The sequence below is a fragment of the Orbicella franksi genome, chromosome 6 (assembly GCF_964199315.1).
Source record: "Orbicella franksi chromosome 6, jaOrbFran1.1, whole genome shotgun sequence".
Lineage (NCBI taxonomy): Eukaryota > Metazoa > Cnidaria > Anthozoa > Scleractinia > Merulinidae > Orbicella > Orbicella franksi.
This window is the reverse complement of record NC_138150.1, coordinates 19,105,834-19,125,352: the sequence shown is the minus strand read 5'-3', so window position 1 is coordinate 19,125,352 and position 19,519 is coordinate 19,105,834. Positions and strand designations below refer to the sequence as shown.

Here is a 19,519-nt window from a genome sequence, read left to right as displayed (position 1 = left end):
CACGTTGGCCAAAATGAGTTCTTAATATTACTTACTACAATGATAATCCTCGGCAAACGAAGGTATTATTTTAGAGGTAGCCCTTTCAGGCGTTTTTTTTTTTTTTTGAACAGGAAATATATAGTTCAAATTTATACGTGTGTCATGAATTCAGCCTATTACTAATTAAATGAAACCAGGAACTAAATGCAACTGGTCAGTGTGTCAGGTTGATTAATTAAACGGGCCATGTGTTTGTAAAAACCTTACAGACGAAGTAAGTCGACGACAAATCCAATGAAGATCTTAAGACATGTATACACGCTTTATGAAACATTCATTGGAACCAACATTCACAGCAAAATTTTCTAGATCCAAACGAAAATTAAAAATGCCTTTTACGGTAGATCGTTTAGCATGCTAATGGATTGTGCGCCTGCAAACTGCTGGAAGGTTCGTGTGCGAGGACGGCTAAAACGCCAAAAGTGTGTCATGCGCCGAGCGCGGATGAAAATTATAAAGCGCCTGATTTCAGTTGTTGCTGGTAGTTTTGTCTGTAATAGGACTCAAACGCTTGAAAATGTTAGAATGTAATACGAATGTGTTATGTCAAAATGAGGATCACATGCTGTAAAAGACACGAAGTCCAATTACTAATTATTTGTATCACTGAGTAACATATCTTGAGGTTAACAACTCTTTGGAGGGAATAAGTGAGTGATATTCCATCAGTTTTACCAACAGCTCGGGCGGAGGTTGCAAGAAAGGACGCAGGTCTTCAGGTAAGATGTCATAATTTAATTAAGATAAAGACAGACGTCACTGGCTCGAGTGTCAATCATGTCAGTATTTGTAAACACAACATAAGCTCTTTCAGCTTTCGATATTGCACATGAAATATCGCTAAAAATACCGGTAAGATAACATAGGTTAAGATACCAGTAAAATATAGTAAGGTAAGATACTGATAAGAATACTACTGAATGAGATCCTTAACTGTTCAGGTTTGCGTCATCAATTGCCGATTTTTATGTGAGGTCATCATTTCCCAAAATACGAAATTACCAATTTTTATAAAGTTTTAGCTTCGTCAGATGTAAGACCCTCTAATAAATTGACGTTTTACAACGTTTAAACCCGCCAGGATTCCTCATTGTGTAACAGAGCACGTCTGAATTTCCAAGTTTATGCGTTGCGTGATAATAAAATGGTGGCCCGATAAGGCTCTCGAGTAGGTCAAAAGATGCGTTACTGTTCAAACGGTATTTCGGGGCGGTATTTCGCATAAGCAGAACATTATTTGTAGGCAGTTGTTTGCAGGTGGTGTGGTGGGCGCTCGGCCAATGAAAAGGAAGAAAAGATGCATCGAATGATAAACAGTTTTAAATTAAAAGCAGTTCTTTCATATAACTGACTAAAATAAACCTAAGAAGTAAACGTCACGGGCGTGAGTGTCAGGTTTTTTTTCTAAAGAAGCCTCGTATTTGTAAAAGCCTAAAGGGCTAAAAAGCTGTCATGAAACTGAACATTTTAGACGTCATGAATGAGTTGTCGGTGAGATTGTTACCGACCTGTTGTTTGCGAGACTTAAAACACAGAGAGCGCCAGCAATAACGCTCTGTTCGGGTGAATTCCAGGTGTTTGCCAAGAAATAATTTTCACTATTTGTTCAAAAGGACGATACTTAGGTCTGAATTGAATGGCATAAAATTGAAAGAGATTGAAGCAAGACTTGTAATAAGACCATCTACCTGTCAGTGACTGACAAACCAAGACTTAACTGAAAATTTTGCTTACATGGGTCAGTTCACGTTGGACGAGTTTAGACAACCAATCATAAAGCTCGTCAAATGTAAGAAAGCGTTCTGAAAGACTGCAGGGGAGACCATTGACCAAGTGATGGTCATAGGTGAAGGCATACATGTTGTGGAGTCGCTTTTTCCGCCGGGTGTTGCCGCGAAAAAAAAATCGTGCTCTATGTTGGAATGTGCCGACAGGAGTTCGAGTCTGCAAAAACATAAGGAGAATGGGAAGACTGGTTCACAGTTTAAATTGCTGTGCAAATGTTCACGACGGAACATTCAAAATGTACTATCGAGAACCCTGTATGTAAAAAGAAAACATGCGTTATAATGTTAATTGATGTTAAACCTGAAACCTACAATCTTTTGACCGACAAAGTCGATCTTTTAAGTAGGTGCCACTTCTTTTGTCTGTTCACGAAAATTAGAAGTGTTTTTTTTCTAATGGCATTTCGAAGATTAAACAATTTAGTCAGGAAAAACTTTAAAGACGAATCAGGACTGAAATAAAAGTATAAAGTCAGGTGGAAAATTTTCATTGGCTACAGCACATGCTGCGAGCTTTATTGTCCAGTCACAAGGCTCGTAAGAATTGCCATAAGATGGTGAAGATACAAGACTACACAATGGATAGCCTAAAGCAGCAGGCGGGATAGAGAAAACGAAAATATTTACAGACCAACGTAAATGCATGTAGAATAATAAACCAATCAATACACAGTCCACTTTGGTTTTTGCTTACTGATATGAAATTTCTGTTCTAGGCATGGACTTCGGAAAGAAACGAACCTGCAAGAATACTTTGCTTACACAACTTAGCTCATATAAATCCTTTTATAGCATAATTTATTCAGTATTTTGAGGTGTTGCATCACTCAGTTTAAATGCGATTTCCCTTGTCCTCCTGCAGTACTAACTGTCCGCAGTCGCTATATATACATAAGGCTTTTGACGGCAACGACATCACTGAATCATGGCAGAGTACAGTGTGGCCGGTTGATTAGCGTGTTTCGTGTGATGCACGACCTCTGCGCCGAGACTTGTTCCTCAGTATGTCGATGACAGCATGTCGAATGTGTCTCATCTTCCAGCAGTAAACTACAGGATTCAAAGATGAATTAAGAAATACAAAAGTAAGTGAAAAAAGAGAAAGTCGTTTCAAAACGATACTCGGGCCGTTCCTTTCCGTGGCGACCAAAGAGATAAGGAAAGGCAGATAACAACCCAGAAACGCGAGATCTACATAGAATATACCGACTGCACATTTAATGAGGCTAGCAAAATTTGCTACTTCGCTTGCCTGTACATGTGCTACTTGTTGTACTTGCAGGACCTGAATCTGATTCCTGTGTCTTCCTACGACTAAATAAATCCTGACGTAGACCATTGTTGTGAGAATGAGACCGATCGCCTCAATAATTCCATGCAAAAGTAAATAAACATTGCGCGAAACCAAAAACATTAAAAAAGGAAGAAATGCACTTAACACCCATATTGAGATCACCACAGCAACAACACGCTTGTGAGTCACAAGTTCCTGGTATCTGAGATGAAGATGAATAGCTAAGAACCTGTCTACACTTACAGCTAAAGCACCGAAGAACGAAGCAAAGGAAAATAAAGATGCAATGATGAAATAAGCCTTTTACGTGTTGCAATCAGGATTATTTTGCTGTGACCACTTGACTAGAAGTGAGATGTAAAATGGTTGACACAATAAACCAACATTAACATCAGAAACAGCAAGACTCAGAAGCAATGTTTTTAAAGTCTTTGGCAGCGACGACGTTTTTCGTACGGCGTGGATTGTTACAATGTTCAACACGATGGTGTTATAGGACAGAAAAATGTTGAAGACAAAATTAGCGGTGGTAGTCGAATAGAGCTCCTCAACTTCGGAGTTTCTTGGGAAGTAATCCAGTAATATTTCACAAAATGATTCCTTCATGATATTGACTCACGACTGTTTAAGGAACCGAGCGTTCGACATAGAAATTGTCTCACGAAGTCAAGAGAGTTTCCTTTCCCGGCGCCACGGACCAAGTGGATCACTTTCGCTAAAATGTTTCTTCTACGACTTTTTGAAAATTCAAATTACTGACTAAAGAGATGATCCGTAGGAAACGAAAACAGTACAGCATTCCAAAACTCGTCCCTCTGTTGTAGATTATTGTTTCATGTCTACATGAAATATAAAATTCAAATTTATACACGAGTCTTAGTAACCTTCTACTAACTGATTAGAGTGAAAACAGGATGCAAACGTCACTGTTGCGAGTGTCAGGTGTATTAATCAGACCATGTGTTTGCAAAAAAAAAAACAAAAACCTTAATTCGACATTTCAGACGAAGAAAAACAATGAAGTAGGCACAAGCTTGATAAAAAAAATTAGTTAGCACATTCATATAATAATTTCATGGATATTAAACGGAAGAAGACTATCTTTAACATGTCGGTTAGTTTGCTAATGGGTAGTACACCTGCAAACTGATGAAAGTTCTAGTTTCGTGCGCTGAGCGTGGCTGAAAACGCTAAACGTTCTCCGTTTCAGTTGTTGCTAGTGGTTTTGCCAGCAAAAAGATCGCTTGGTAATGATTGGACTACAGCCATATACGATTAAATAAAGTATTTGGGGCATTAATCGAAAATAAGTTATTAGCAGCTTAGGAAATTTAAATATTCATTATTTATTTATTTCATTGACTTAAAAAATATATATATATAAATAAATAGCAAGAAATTCGTCAAGATTGGGTAGATCTATTGGTTCGTATTAATAATTGGCCTGGGCAAGTCAAAATGACGAGCGCACTTTGTCACGACACCAGGTCCAATAACTAATTAATCGTACTAATAACAGATATCGAGGATAAAAAGTATCCTAGAACTAAGATATTTTTTGAGTGAAAAAGTGAATGGCATATTCCATCAGTTTTGCTCACAACACGGGCGGAAGTTGTAAGAGAGAACGGAGGTCCTCAGTAAATGTGTCATAAATAAAAAAAGAACAAGACAGACGTCACTGGCTCTAGTGTCAGTCATGTCAGTATTTGTAAACACAACCTGAAAAGCTCTTTCAAATTTCAAATGAGATACCGCTAAGAATACCGCTAAGATAACACAAGTTAAAATACCAGTAAGATAAAGTATGTAAGACACTGATAAACTGTAGATACTACTAAATGAAGATCCTTAGGAGAGGCGTAATGAAGATTTTTCAAAGGCCGAGCAGGGGTGCAATCCTACTGTGTCAATGTCAGGGTACTCACCAGATTGTCATGGCGTTTTCGCAACCTGTTGTAGGTTGTTTGCTCAAAAAAGGCTTACAAAAGGGGGTCACAGGCAACCCAGGACTCCCCTTAGCTACGCCCTTGCCCCTGTATGCCTGATCAATAATACGTTAGTACTTGCAGATAAATATTTCATGGTTGTCCTTTAACACTTACAAACAATATGACAAAATAAGTCTTTTAAATGCCTATTAGTATGCGAATAGAGGATGCAGCTGTAAGCTGTTAGAAGTTTCGTCTGCAGTGTGCCGAGCGTGACTGAAAACGCCGAAAGAAATGCTGGTCAGTGGTTTTGCGAATGATAAGAATTGGAATGTTTGATAATGCTGCCAGCCGTATATGATGTCATAGTCGTCATCTTCATCATCATCATCATCATAGTCGTCGTCGTCGTCGTCATCATCATCATCATCATCATTTGTTCCTCAATAACTCGTCTTTCCACATCAATAGACGTGTAAGGCAGACTCTTTGTCAACTAGGCCTTCTCTTTTCCGCGCCGCCGGTTGGTTGGGTGGTTGGTTGTCGATGAAAAAGAACGCCCGCCGATGCGTGTTTTGTAGCTATAAACATGACAAATTGGACTTCAATTCCACTCTTTCGCGTAAAAACTTACATCGAACTCAATTACTGGTGTGTTATTAAATGCTGTTAAAACAAGCCGGGTTTGTACCATGCAAGGTCGCACTTAACTCACACAGTGTAGGTTTTTTTCGTTGGCTTTTTTTGCATACATATTACAAGGACATACGTCCAGAATAGCTAGGGTGGCAAAATTGCAGCAGAACATGGAGTGGTAAAGGCCAAGGGTTCTTGGGTCACAGAGGACACTCCTGCCCAACAAATCATAGAGAACTCTCCCCCCTCCCTCCCCCCCCCCTTCCCTCACACCCAGATCTTGATGTTGATCTGCCTGCTGGAAAAATTTGCATGTATTCAAGTCGTACGAGCTCACAAACGTTTTTCATTGCATTTCATTCAAGGCTATAGGTAAGGTTTTTTATGAGACAGCACTTCTTTTCCAATGTGGAACCGCTTGTCTCTATATATATTGCACGTAAAATACATCAAAATAAGTAGACTCTTTTGCAAGCAGTTTCAGTGTTGATCCGACAAATCTGTCGACCCATAAATATGTGTTCCAACAATAATAATAACAGCTTGATTGAAGTGTCAATGTATTTAGTATTAGCTAATAATTGGGGGCAAGCTCACAGGGGGTTTCTTTCCCTTTGTTATCTTTTCAATCAGGAAGCAAAAGTGTAAACAAAAGACCGGGTAAAAATCATTTAAGCTTATCAAAATCAAGTATTTGGGAATTTCTTTCCAAGTTTATGTGCATTTCACATCCCACTTAGAGTTCAGATCAATGTACTAAAATAATCAAGACAACTATAGAGAACACAACTTTAATCTAAACTTAACTCGATGCCGGTTGAACATCGACAACTCAACATGAAAAACTTAAGTGTTTAAACTGCAAAGCTGTGAACGAAGGTCCTGCTTGATTGAACGTTGGATCTCACAGGAGATCTAATCAGCCAAACTTGAAAAGTAAAACGATAATACGTCACTACTGCAAGGCTGACACAACGTCATAGAGTTAAAACAATATTTCGGCTGGCCTCAGGTTTAGATGTTAATTACTAAATTATAAAAATGAAATTACAATATTATACAATGGTGCCGATGGTTGTCCTGTTTTCAATAGCTGTTTCGTTCATCAAAAGTTGTTCGTTTAGCTCATACAAGTTCATTAAGGTCGAGGAATAAGACACATTCTCATCAAAGCTTACCACATCAGCATGAGATTTAATCATTCTCAGGTCACTTTCCAGCAAACAAATGCACATCTCCTGGTCATTTTGAACGCCTGGACGACTCAAATGTTCATGAAATTCAGCGTTCAAGTTGCCCATAGTACTAATTCGAACATTCGAAGTCAACTCCACTTCAATTTAGCGAAACACCTAATATTAATGGTCGTGTAAAAGATACAAAATCATCAATATCCGGGCTGGCACAATGCATGCATTGAGTAGTAGTCTCGCACTGACTGCACGGTTACTATTCCAATATGACGGCGGGCTCGGTTACTATTCCAATATGGCGTCGGGCTCGGTTACTATTCCAACATGGCGTCCGACTCGGGCGCTCTAGTTCGGGCCGACTAATTACGAACAGTGTCTACACCTGAGCGAGTGAGTGAGTGAGTGACACGTTTGCATATCGGAGTCCACGCAACAAACACGTTTCTACGCTTCGCGTACCCACGAGTTTAAAAAGGAAGTAAAGTATTTCAAAACTGCTCTTCCAGACGTTTAAGGTTTTTGTTAATACGAAACATTTAACAACAGTTGGACGAGGTAGAGCAAAATGTCTTGATTTGTCAGTCGCGAGCAGATCGATTGTTTGCAGAAGCTGAATATAGAGGAAAATAGTTGATCTGCGAGGCACAGATAAATTATGATATTTTGGGATAACCGTGTTCAATAATTTAATCATTTGAGCGCCAAGTTTGTTTTCATACTTTAATCACTATCTGACGGCTAGCTCAGAGAAGAGATCTCCCATTTAAACACAAAAGCGTGGTTACAATTACGCACGCGCAGAATATAGTTTGTAGCGAATCACATTTAGACGGTATTTCGCATAAGCAGAACATTATTTGTAGGCAGTTGTTTGCAGGTGGCGTGGTGGGCTCTCGGCCGATGAAAAGAAAGAAAAAAGTGCATCGAATGATAAGCAGTTTTAATTTAAAAGCAGTTCTTTCATATAACTGACTAAAATAAACCTAAGAAGTAAACGTCACGGGCGTGAGTGTCAGGTTTTTTTTCTGAAGAAGCCGCGTATTTGTAAAAACCTAAAAGGCTAAAATCCTGTCATGAAACTGAACATTTTAGACGTCGTGAATGAGTTGTCGGTGAGATTATTACCAACCTGTTGTTTGCGAGACTTAAAACACAGAGAGCGCCAGCAATAACGCTCTGTTCGGGTGAATTCCAGGTGTTTGCCAAGAAATAATTCTCACTATTTGTTCAAAAGGACGATACTCAGGCCTGAAATGAATGGCATAAAATTGAAAGAGATTGAAACAAGACTTGTAATAAGACCATCTGCCTGTCAGTGACTGACAAACCAAGACTTAACTGAAAATTTTGCTTACATGGGTCAGTTCACGTTGGACGAGTTTAGACAACCAATCATAAAGCTCGTCAAATGTAAGAAAGCATTCTGGAGAGAGCATTGACCACGTGATGGTCATAGTTGAAGGCATACATGTTGTGGAGTCGCTTTTTCCGCCGGGTGTTGCCGCGAAAAAAAATCGTGCTCTATGTTGGAATGTACCGAAAGGAGCTCGAGTCTGCAAAAACATGAGGAGAATGGGAAGACTGGTTCAAACTTTGAATTGCTGTGCAAATGTTCACGACGGAACATTTCAAATGTGCTATCGAGAGCCCTGCATGTAAAAAGAAAACGTGTGTTATAATGTTAATTGATGTTAAACCTGAAACCTACAATCTTCTGACCGACAAAGTCGATCTTTAAAGTAGGTGCCACTTCTTTTGTCTGCTCACGAAAATTAGAAGTGTTTTTTCTAATGGCATTTCGAAGATTAAACAATTTAGTCAGGAAAAACTTTAAAGACGAATCAGGACTGAAATAAAAGTATAAAGCCAGGTGGAAAATTTTCATTGGCTACAGCACATGGTGCGAGCTTTATTGTCCAATCACAAGGCTCGTAAGAATTGCTATAAGATGGTGAAGATACAAGACTACACAATGGATAGCCTAAAGCAGCAGGCGGGATAGAGAAAACGAAAATATCTACAGACCAACGTAAATGCATGTAGAATAATAAACCAATCAATACACAGTCCACTTTGGTTTTTGCTTACTGATATGAAATTTCTGTTCTAGGCATGGACTTCGGAAAGAAACGAACCTGCAAGAATACTTTGCTTACACAACTTAGCTCATATAAATCCTTTTATAGCATAATTTATTCAGTATTTTGAGGTGTTGCATCACTCAGTTTAAATGCGATTTCCCTTGTCCTCCTGCAGTACTAACTGTCCGCAGTCGCTATATATACATAAGGCTTTTGACGGCAACGACATCACTGAATCATGGCAGAGTACAGTGTGGCCGGTTGATTAGCGTGTTTCGTGTGATGCACGACCTCTGCGCCGAGACTTGTTCCTCAGTATGTCGATGACAGCATGTCGAATGTGTCTCATCTTCCAGCAGTAAACTACAGGATTCAAAGATGAATTAAGAAATACAAAAGTAAGTGAAAAAAGAGAAAGTCGTTTCAAAACGATACTCGGGCCGTTCCTTTCCGTGGCGACCAAAGAGATAAGGAAAGGCAGATAACAACCCAGAAACGCGAGATCTACATAGAATATACCGACTGCACATTTAATGAGGCTAGCAAAATTTGCTACTTCGCTTGCCTGTACATGTGCTACTTGTTGTACTTGCAGGACCTAAATCTGATTCCTGTGTCTTCCTACGACTAAATAAATCCTGATGTAGACCATCGTTGTGAGAATGAGACCGATCGCCTCAATAACTACATGCAAAAGTAAATAAACATTGCGCGAAACCAAAAACATTAAAAAAGGAAGAAATGCACTTAACACCCATATTGAGATCACCACAGCAACAACACGCTTGTGAGTCACAAGTTCCTGGTATCTGAGATGAAGATGAATAGCTAAGAACCTGTCTACACTTACAGCTAAAGCACCGAAGAACGAAGCAAAGGAAAATAAAGATGCAATGATGAAATAAGCCTTATACGAGTTGCAATCAGGATTATTTTGCTGTGACCACTTGACTGTAAGTGAGATGTAAAATGGTTGACACAATAAACCAACACTAACATCAGAAACAGCAAGACTCAGGAGCAATGTTTTTAAAGTCTTTGGCAGCGACGACGTTTTTCGTATGGCGTGGATTGTTACAATGTTCAACATGATGGTGTTATAGGACAGAAAAATGTTGAAGACACAATTAGCGGTGGTAGTCGAATAGAGCTCCTCAACCTCGGAGTTTCTTGGGAAGTAATCCAGCAACATTTCACAAAATGATTCCTTCATGATATTAATTGACTCACGACTGTTTAAGGAACCGAGCGTTCGACATAGAAATTGTCTCACGAAGCCAAGAGAATTTCCTTTCCCGGCGCCACGGACCAAGTGGATCACTTTGGCTAAAATGTTTCTTTTACGACTCTTTGAAAATTCAAATTACTGACTGAAGAGATGATCCGAAGGAAACGAAAACAGTACAGCATTCCAAAACTCGTCCCTCTGTCGTAGATTATTGCTAAATTTTCACATGAAATATAAAATTCAAATTTATATACGAGTCTTATTAACCTTCTACTAACTGATTAGAGTAAAATCAGGATGCAAACGTCTCTGTAGGGAGTGTCAGGTCTATTAATCAGACCATCTGTTTGTAAAACAAAAAACCTTAATTCGACATTTCAGACGAAGAAAAACAATGAAGTAGGCACAAGTTTGATAAAAAATTAGTTAGCACATTCATATAATAATTTCATGGATATTAAACGGAAGAAGGCTGTCTTTAACAAGCCGGTTAGTTTGCTGATGGGTAGTACACCTGCAAACTGGTGAAAGCTCGAGTTTCGTGCGCTGAGCGTGGCTGAAAACGCTAAACGTGCTCCGTTTCAATTGTTGCTGGTGGTTTTGCCAGCAAAACGATCGCTTGGTAATGATTGGACTACAGCCATATACGATTAAATAAAGTATTTTGGGCATTAATCGAAAATAAGTTATTAGCAGCTTAGGAAATTCAAATGTTCATTATTTATTTATTTCATTGACTTGAACAAAAAAATATAAATAAATAGCAAGGAATTCGTCAAGATTGGTTAGATCTATTGGTTCGTATTAATGATTGGCCTGGGCAAGTCAAAATGACGAGCGCACTTTGTCACTACACCAGGTCCAATAACTAATTACAGATATCGAGGATAAGAAGTCTCCTAGAACTAAGATATTTTTTGAGTGAAAAAGTGAATGGCGTATTCCATCAGTTTTGCTCACAACACGGGCGGAAGTTGTAAGAGAGAATGGAGGTCCTCGGTAAATGTGTCATAAATAAAATAAGAACAAGACAGACGTCACTGGCTCTAGTGTCAGTCATGTCAGTATTTGTAAACACAACCTGAAAAGCTCTTTCAAATTTCAAATGAGATACCGCTAAGAATACCGCTAAGATAACACAAGTTAAAATACCAGTAAGATAAAGTATGTAAGACACTGATAAACTATAGATACTACTAAATGAAGATCCTTAGGAGAGGCGTAATGAAGATTTTTCAAAGGCCGGGCAGGGGTGCAATCATACTGTGTCAATGTTTTCGCAACCTGTTGTAGGTTGTTTGCTCAAAAAAGGCTTACAAAAGGGGGTCACAGGCAACCCAGGACTCTCCTTAGCTACGCCCTTGCCCCTGTATGCCTGATCAACAATACGTTAGCACTTGCAGATAAATATTTCATGGTTGTCCTTTAACACTTACAAACAATAAGGCGAAATAAGTCTTTTAAATGTCTATTAGTATGCGTATAGAGGATGCAGCTGTAAGCTGTTAGAAGTTTCGTCTGCAGTGTGCCGAGCGTGACTGAAAACGCCGAAAGAAATGCTGGTCAGTGGTTTTGCGAATAATAAGAATTGGAACGGTTGATAATGCTGCCAGCCGTATATGATGTCATAGTCGTCATCTTCATCATAATCATAGTCGTCGTCGTCATCATCATCATCATCATCATCATCATCATTTGTTTCCTCAATATCTCATCTTTCCACACCAATACACGTGTAAGGCCGACTCTTTGTCAACTCAGTCTTCTCTTTTCCGCGCCGCCGTTGATCACTGAGCATTCCAACTCGGCTACCATGCCTTTCTTTCTCGACTGTCCTTCACCTAGTGGTTTGCGGTTTCGCTTTCGCCCTCTTACTTTTGAAGTATTGCCAGTCGCTCTTTACGAATAATATACGACGTCGTTGTCATTATCGTGAACTCTTCTTTTCACGCCAGTAGGCCCTCTCTTTCGCGCCACCGTTGAACATAGTTCCAACTTGTTCACCCTGCTTTTCTTTCTTGACAGTTCTTCAACAAATAGATTGCGGTCTTGCTTTCACCCTTTGACCTTCTTACGTCTACCCAGCACGTTCATAGTGTTAAACAGTCGTTGTCACAAACTTTCATTCAAAAACTCATTAATAATTCAGGAGTCTAACAACCGATCACGTCCACTAAAATCAGTCACGTGCAGGTGTTTTATACCTCGACAAAACATTGTCTAACTAAAAAGCCTGGGGGCGGCATTTGATTTCAGTCCCAGGGGAGAGAGGGGCTGATTGTATTTTGCTTCACTGGTATTCTTTATATATAGAGTACTAATATAAAGTAACTACACGAGACTGTCAAATCCTTCATTTCAGCCTCTAAAACCCGTCTAAATGAGTTCAACATGCAACATATTACACAAACATCAGACAAAACTGCTACTAACAGTCCAGGAGAACGCAAACGAAATTTAAAACAACTACCACCTGTACTCATTCTCGTCTATTATCCTCACTGTATCAGTGCCATTTGTCTCTTCCAGAATGCCCTGAATTCCACACACAATGCTGTATAGCGACCAGGGAGGACACCTTTCACAATTCTCTTTGCACAACTTGTTCGACAAATTTGTTTGGCATTTTTAGAATTCCGAAAAGCTCTGGAACAAGACGCCATGTCCTCTTCGGTCAGTAGAAGAAAAGTTCAAAACACATGTGAGATTTGATTTTCTTGCATAATAATTTCCTACCTTATATTTTTTTCGTATGCTAATTTCCAAAGTTCACAAAAGCATCATTGTTATCATCTCTATTGGGACACGCTTTTCTAGGAATGTCATTGAAGACGTTCAATAAACTCAAAGTCACGTGCTTTATCGGGTCTAAAATTTTAAACCAGATAAAATACTGCTGCTCGTCAAGAGATTATCAAGGTAAGAGAGTGAATCCCCATATAGGTAGTACCCAGTCCTTCCGAGGATGTTACTCGCGCGATGCGTAGACAGTCGAAACGACTTTCTCGAAAGTACCTGGGGCGAAATGATGCAGGGAACGTCATTTTATATGTTTTGATTTCGTTTCATAGCAGAGATGTTGCCTGCACTCTCAACCGTCTTTTTGTTCGGCCGGGCTTTCGTTTGTTTTGTGCTCGTTTGGCTGCTCATTATTTGGGCGTTTATTCGGTTTTAGGGAGTTTAATTCAACAAGCTTTAACCGGCGGCAACGAATACAGTGGCTCTGTAAGCCTGCGTTATAATTCTTTGTTCATTTCTTTGCCGTTGTTTACAAAAGATCACAAAACAACAACGTTAAATAGCTACATTCTGCATATTCGAGAGAACGTGAACTATACGACGGCCAATTTCTTTTTCGAATTTTGACGCTGTCTTACATATTCTGTTTGGGATATTTCCGACCGTATAGACGAAATGTAAAAAACATATCTAGAGCCGAAGCTCCTTGGCTTTTAATCATGATATCAAAGGCATCCCCACAGCGTTGGAGTTTTTCCTTTGTTTTGAAACGAAAAGAAACGACATAAACAGATCCCCCACGAAAACATCCACGCAACGCGTGAGTAATATCCGCGGAAGAACTGGGTACAATGTCTAAAAATATCTTGAGAGGGATTACCTTGGAAATAAGGCCTATATAGGATTCACTCTCTTACCTTGATAATCTCGTGTGTTCGTTTATTAAGGCCTACTCTGGGAGCTTAAGTCGCCTAAAGTCGCCTAAAGTCGCCTAAAGTCGCCTAAAGTCGCCTTAAGTCGCCTTAAGTCGCCTTAAGTCACCCTAAGTCACGGTCGCCTGAAGTCGCCTTAAGTTGCTATCGGTTACGCAATGTCAAAAAGGTTTCAACACACTCAAATTGCCCCTGTAGAAGGTTATTAGACTTATAACTGTCATGTTAGGGTAAACTCCACTCTAACCCTATGGAGGAGGAGGCACGATGACCCAGTGGTTGGTGCGATGGACCCCTATTGGGGATCATTCCATTGTGTTCGTACTCTCATAGTGCTTCTCCTCACCCAGATGTATAAATGGGTACTGGTTACGGAACAGGGGGGAAGGGTGCAGCAGAGGTGACCTCAATAGGTGTACTTTTAATTTTTTTTTTTAACACTCGTTCCCAATGCATTGGAGCCATCTAAAACTCTCCTTAAAGGGCCCTAGTGAGCCACACCTTTGGTTTTGTTTACATACAAGAGGTTGGCTTTATGTTTTATTCGGAGCATGTCAAAGCAAAGAGAATCACTGTGAAGCTACTAAAGATAAAGTCACATACTTTCAGGAAATATATTAAATGTGGAAAGATATAGCAGATGACTATACTGCAATAATTTCATTAAACCGAACTGAGTCTACACTTTAAATAATTTACTTACCTAGTGTAAAAGAGTGACAAAAGTGGGCCATTTCTCCAGCAAAAATCATTATTTGCATTTTCGACATTCGACCAACTGTAAACGTTTGAATTTCGTAATTGGACGAACCAACTTGCAGCATAATGTTTATCTATCCTTTTCGTACATTTGATGAAACCAGGTATTCACATCATCTTATACACTTTACGTGGACTGCGCTACTGTTACTATCGAACGTTAAGGTACAGAAAATTCTCTGTGATCAACTCTCAATAAACATGGCCGCCAGGCGAATGTTTGGAACACGTGACTTACTTTGGCCCTATGACTAAAGTATACGCGAGCTCACGCGAGCTACTCGCGCTCACGTGAGTATGATTACTCCGACAGGCGTTTACAAAAAACCAGAAAGAAAACAAATCGCCAAACTAATACTCTCCAAAATTTGAAAACAGTCTATTCAGCAATATTTCACACAATGATTTCTTCATGATATCGACTCAAGTTTTCTTTAAGCATCAAGCGTTTGATTTAAAAATTGCTTCAGGAAGCTAAAAAGCTTTCCTTTGTCGACGCCAAGGACCAGCTGAACATTTGGCTAAAATAGTTTCTTTAGTTACTTAAATACGTATACTATAGTGATGATTGAACATCACTTAAGCAGCTGTGAAATTAAAGCCTGAAAAAAAAAGTAAATAAATACAGGCTTGAACGGGATTCAAACCCATGCTCTCTGCGATACCGGTGCAGTACTCTACCAAGTGAGCTATCCGGAGCTGACTTGGAGCTGGTCACGTTGTGAGTTCATTTGTAATGCGTCCATAGATGAACGGTGAAAAATTCAATATAATGAATAACATATATTGGAACTGCAGTCATCTATATGACTTAAAGTGTCCATACGGCCTACACGTTTTTTTTGTTTTTAATTTCTAATTTAGGCGACTTTATTTCCCACGAGTGATATAAACCTAAACTTAACAAAAGTCTCTCCTTCTACTTAAAAGCTATCTACAAAATCTCTTCCAACAAACCAATATTGTAAAAATCATTTATAGATTTCTTATTTTCTATTTTATTGGTTTTTATTGATTTAATTTTATATGTTGGCAGAAACAAAAAAGAAACAAGAAAGAAAAAAATACTAACCCCCCTCCCAAATAGGAGAAAAACTACAACTAAAATACAATGAATGGCTTTATACAAGAAATACAAACGTCGTGTAAATGTAACTACACATATGCATACACACTATAATTTCTACAAGAAACACATATTTAATGGTAAGTTAATATAATGTTATGGCAACGGCAATATCAATAAATGGGGAAAATCAAAAATATGAAAATAAAGAAAATGACGTTGATGAAAAATGATAAAGCGACATATTCTATCTACATTAGCAATATTTATCTTAACACTCAGGCTACCAGAAGTGTGCAATTATTCGATTTAAGTTTTCTCCACTTAACGTCATGAAAAGTTCGCTTACGATTTAATTCAGCGATTGCAGCGAGTCAATTTGATATATTGAGGCTACTTTTGCGAGGTAGATTTTTAATGACGGAGGAAATCCCTTACATTGGCGGGAGAAAATATATTGTTTTGCCAGGATCGAATGATGAAACATGCAGATTTCACACCATTTTGGATTTAAAAAATACTCAGATAAAATTATGCGTGTTTATCTTGAGTGTTTGAAATATCTTCTCAATCGAAACTAAAACTAGAAGAAAATGGAAAATAAAGTCGTTTAAATCTATGCTAATTAAGATCAGATATCCAAACACTGTCACGGTCATGATTTTTTTTGTTTAAACTTGATGAATTATCAATAAGTTTCAGAATACATCTCGAAACACTCTCCGAAAATATAGTGGCAAAGCACTGAATCAACTGGCAGTCGATGAACACCCAACCTTTATGTTTAAATTTAACGAGCTTCTATAAGAATACGAGATCAGTCCGGCCACAAGATAACGTAAAAACCCTCAATCGTAAAACAGATACAAAATTAATCGAGAACATAATATACGGGAAACAAAACAATCTTACTGCCGAATGAATTGAAAGCACATCAAGTGGAAATGACACCATCAAATATGGAAATTAAATTTCTAAATCTTTTGAACTGACTTTAGCAAAGCCAAATATTTAGAAAAGATTAAAAATTTGTTTACTGAGTTTAATGTTCAAAGTTTACTGAGCTGAAGACACTGTGCACGAAAAGAATGAACAAGTTAGAGTATTCCTGTATTCTTCCTCTAAAGAAATTGAAAACGAGACAAAACTTGTTTTCTGCTGTGTTGCTATTGATATAAGAATATTGGACCAGATTTGTTCTATCTAATAATTTTGATATTTTCGTTTGCAGAGGACTAGGTTATTTTATAAATCAAGCATTCTAATCAAGAAACACTTGCGCTACAAAGCAGGGACACACTGAGGCACTGAGCTTCTAAGACTGTAAATAGTCTGGCAGACTTTGTTCTGTTACTAATATTTCAACTCGTGTGTAACTTTTCGTGTCTCTTATTTGCATATTCTATTTAGGAAAAACGAATGGGTATCCTAAAAGACCTGTTGTTATTGTTGTTGTTGTTCAGTATGATATAAGAAAAGTATCATTTTCTATCAATACCCTCACGTTTGCGCTCGAGCAGTTAGACTTCAATCTACTCGCGCTCGTTGTTCCATATACAGAAGAACAACAACGGCATCGCATAATCATGGTATAGCCCGCCGGCGCTACAGTTAGGGTACTGGGCGATTTCGGAGTCTTGACATTTCCCGCGGTATGTTCACGATAGAGTGTGTCTAATGTGTCTCATCTTCCAGCAGTAAATTACAGGATTCAAAGATGAATTAAGAAATACGAGAGTACAACAAAAAAGCAAGAATCTATTCAAATTGATACTCGGGCCGTAGATTGCAATCAGGGCGGAAAAAGGACGGGCGGTGAAGCGCGCAGTCCGCTCTTGGTCCAATGTGTGATGCGGAGAAGGACTGGCACGAGCGCTCCTTCCCCGCTTCCAGGCTATTTGTGAGTGGTGAGCAGATCAATTATTTGTCGAAGGCGAAAGCCGAGGCAAATAATTGATCTCCGAGACATAGACAAATCATTTTGCGATAACGTGCTCAATAATTGTTCAATCATTCAAGCGCCAAGTTTGTTTTCATATTTTAATCAATATCTGGCAGCTGATGGAAGCGATATCCCCTTCTACACACGAGAGCGTGGTTAAAATGGCGTATGCGTGAGTAGACTATTATTAGCAGAAAAACACATTTAGACGGTATAAACCATGAGCAGAGCATTAAACTGATTAGAATAAACCTAAGAAGACCTTGTCGCGGGCGCGAGTGCCAGGTTTATGCTAATGAAGCCGTGTGTTTGTAAAAACTTAAAAAGGTGAAAGGCTGTCATGAAATTGGACGTTTTAGATGCTATGAATATAATATTACCGACTTGTTACGAGCGAGACTGAAAACATCGAAAGCGCCAGTAATAATGCACTAGGCAAGTGAATCGAGGTTTTTGCATAGGCGTACGAGCTAGGGGGTCGGGGGGGCGGCAGCCCCCCCCCCCCCCAAGCTACGGAAATTACGTAATTTTTCGGGCAAAACGCTCATGATTCGGGCAACGACACTTCAGAGAAAACATTACATAATAATGCTGTTAGCGTGATTTCCAAAACTTGTAAAAAAGGTTCCTACCTTTCATGTCTCTCTGTGTTATTAGACGCCCAACCGGGAGTCTGTAGGCCGTCGAGCGGTTTCTTAAGAGAGTTGGTACCTTAAGTAGTACCGTGTAAAGTGTACCATGTGTATCTGCTGCTGATTTGAAGTATCGTTGCGCAACGAGGAGGCCATGTCAATTAGTCAGGAAAGCGGCGTTTCCTTTGCTTTCCGGCCTTTCCTTTCAGATTTCTAGGCTTGTAAGCTACTTTCTCTGACATTTGCCTTGCAAAAAAAGGACTTAGAATGAAATGATATGAGTGACCTGGGGTTTTCTGTTAGCTACAAGTCGGTTAAATGTGTATCGTGGAAATCCACGATACGGATGTTATTTCTTTTCCCAATTTTCCATCAACAGAATAACGACACGAATCAAAGCGAACGACGAAGGCTTTTGTTTTTGTGAAAGCTCTGAAAGAACCTTTTGGAATGTCTTAACAACGGGAACGGGGTGTTTTAACTTTTTTTCTTCAATTTTTCTTTGGAAGTGTTTCTCAAGTACTTCCATGGAAAGCTTGCAGTGTACGCTGCAAGTCTGCTGTGGCCAAAACAAGACTATCTCGAATGACTTCTAGCAATGCCTCATGTTGTTTTTTAAACGTCTCGAGTATATCGAGACGCTCGACTCGGATATAGGATAGCTTCTGTAACGGTCGTCCAAAACAGCCCATGTCTCTGTTGCTGATCAGCCGATCGCTGAACAAACCGATGAAAGGAAAAACTTTTTCTTTTACTGAGTTTTAGATTTTACTAGATTGAGAATGTTGATAGAGGATGCAAGCTTTCAGTAACTATCTTCGTGAACGTTTTTGTTTTTCACGCATTTTGAGTGCGTTTGCATCCCTATTTGAACGCTAACGCTTTCGGGCATCGCGATATTTTTTTGAGCAAGAAGGTCACCGCCCCCCCCCCCCCCCCCAAGTCCTAAGGTGTCCGTACGGCTATGGTTTTTTTGTCAAGATATAACTCGCACTATTTGTTCAAAAGGATGAATTTACTTATGTCTTTTAAAAGAAACGAAAAATATTGAAATGTTTAGCACAAAATTGAAAAAGTCTGGAACTAGACTTGAAATAAGACCATCTGCTTGTCAGTGACTGACAAACCAAGACTTCAATGAACCCTTTTCTGTCATTGGTCAATTCACTTTGCACGAGTTTTATTAACCAATCGAAAGGCTCGTCTAATGTAAGAAAGTGCTCTGATAGACTGAGGATGAAAGAAGGGCATGGATTA

At 39.1% G+C, this 19,519-nt stretch overlaps 1 pseudogene; it reads right to left on the bottom strand.

Moving 5' to 3' along the window:
- Positions 1-9,229: 9,229 nt before the first annotated feature.
- On the bottom strand, positions 9,230-10,249 carry LOC145490495 (histamine H2 receptor-like; annotated as a pseudogene).
- Between the last annotated feature and the right edge of the window lie 9,270 nt (positions 10,250-19,519).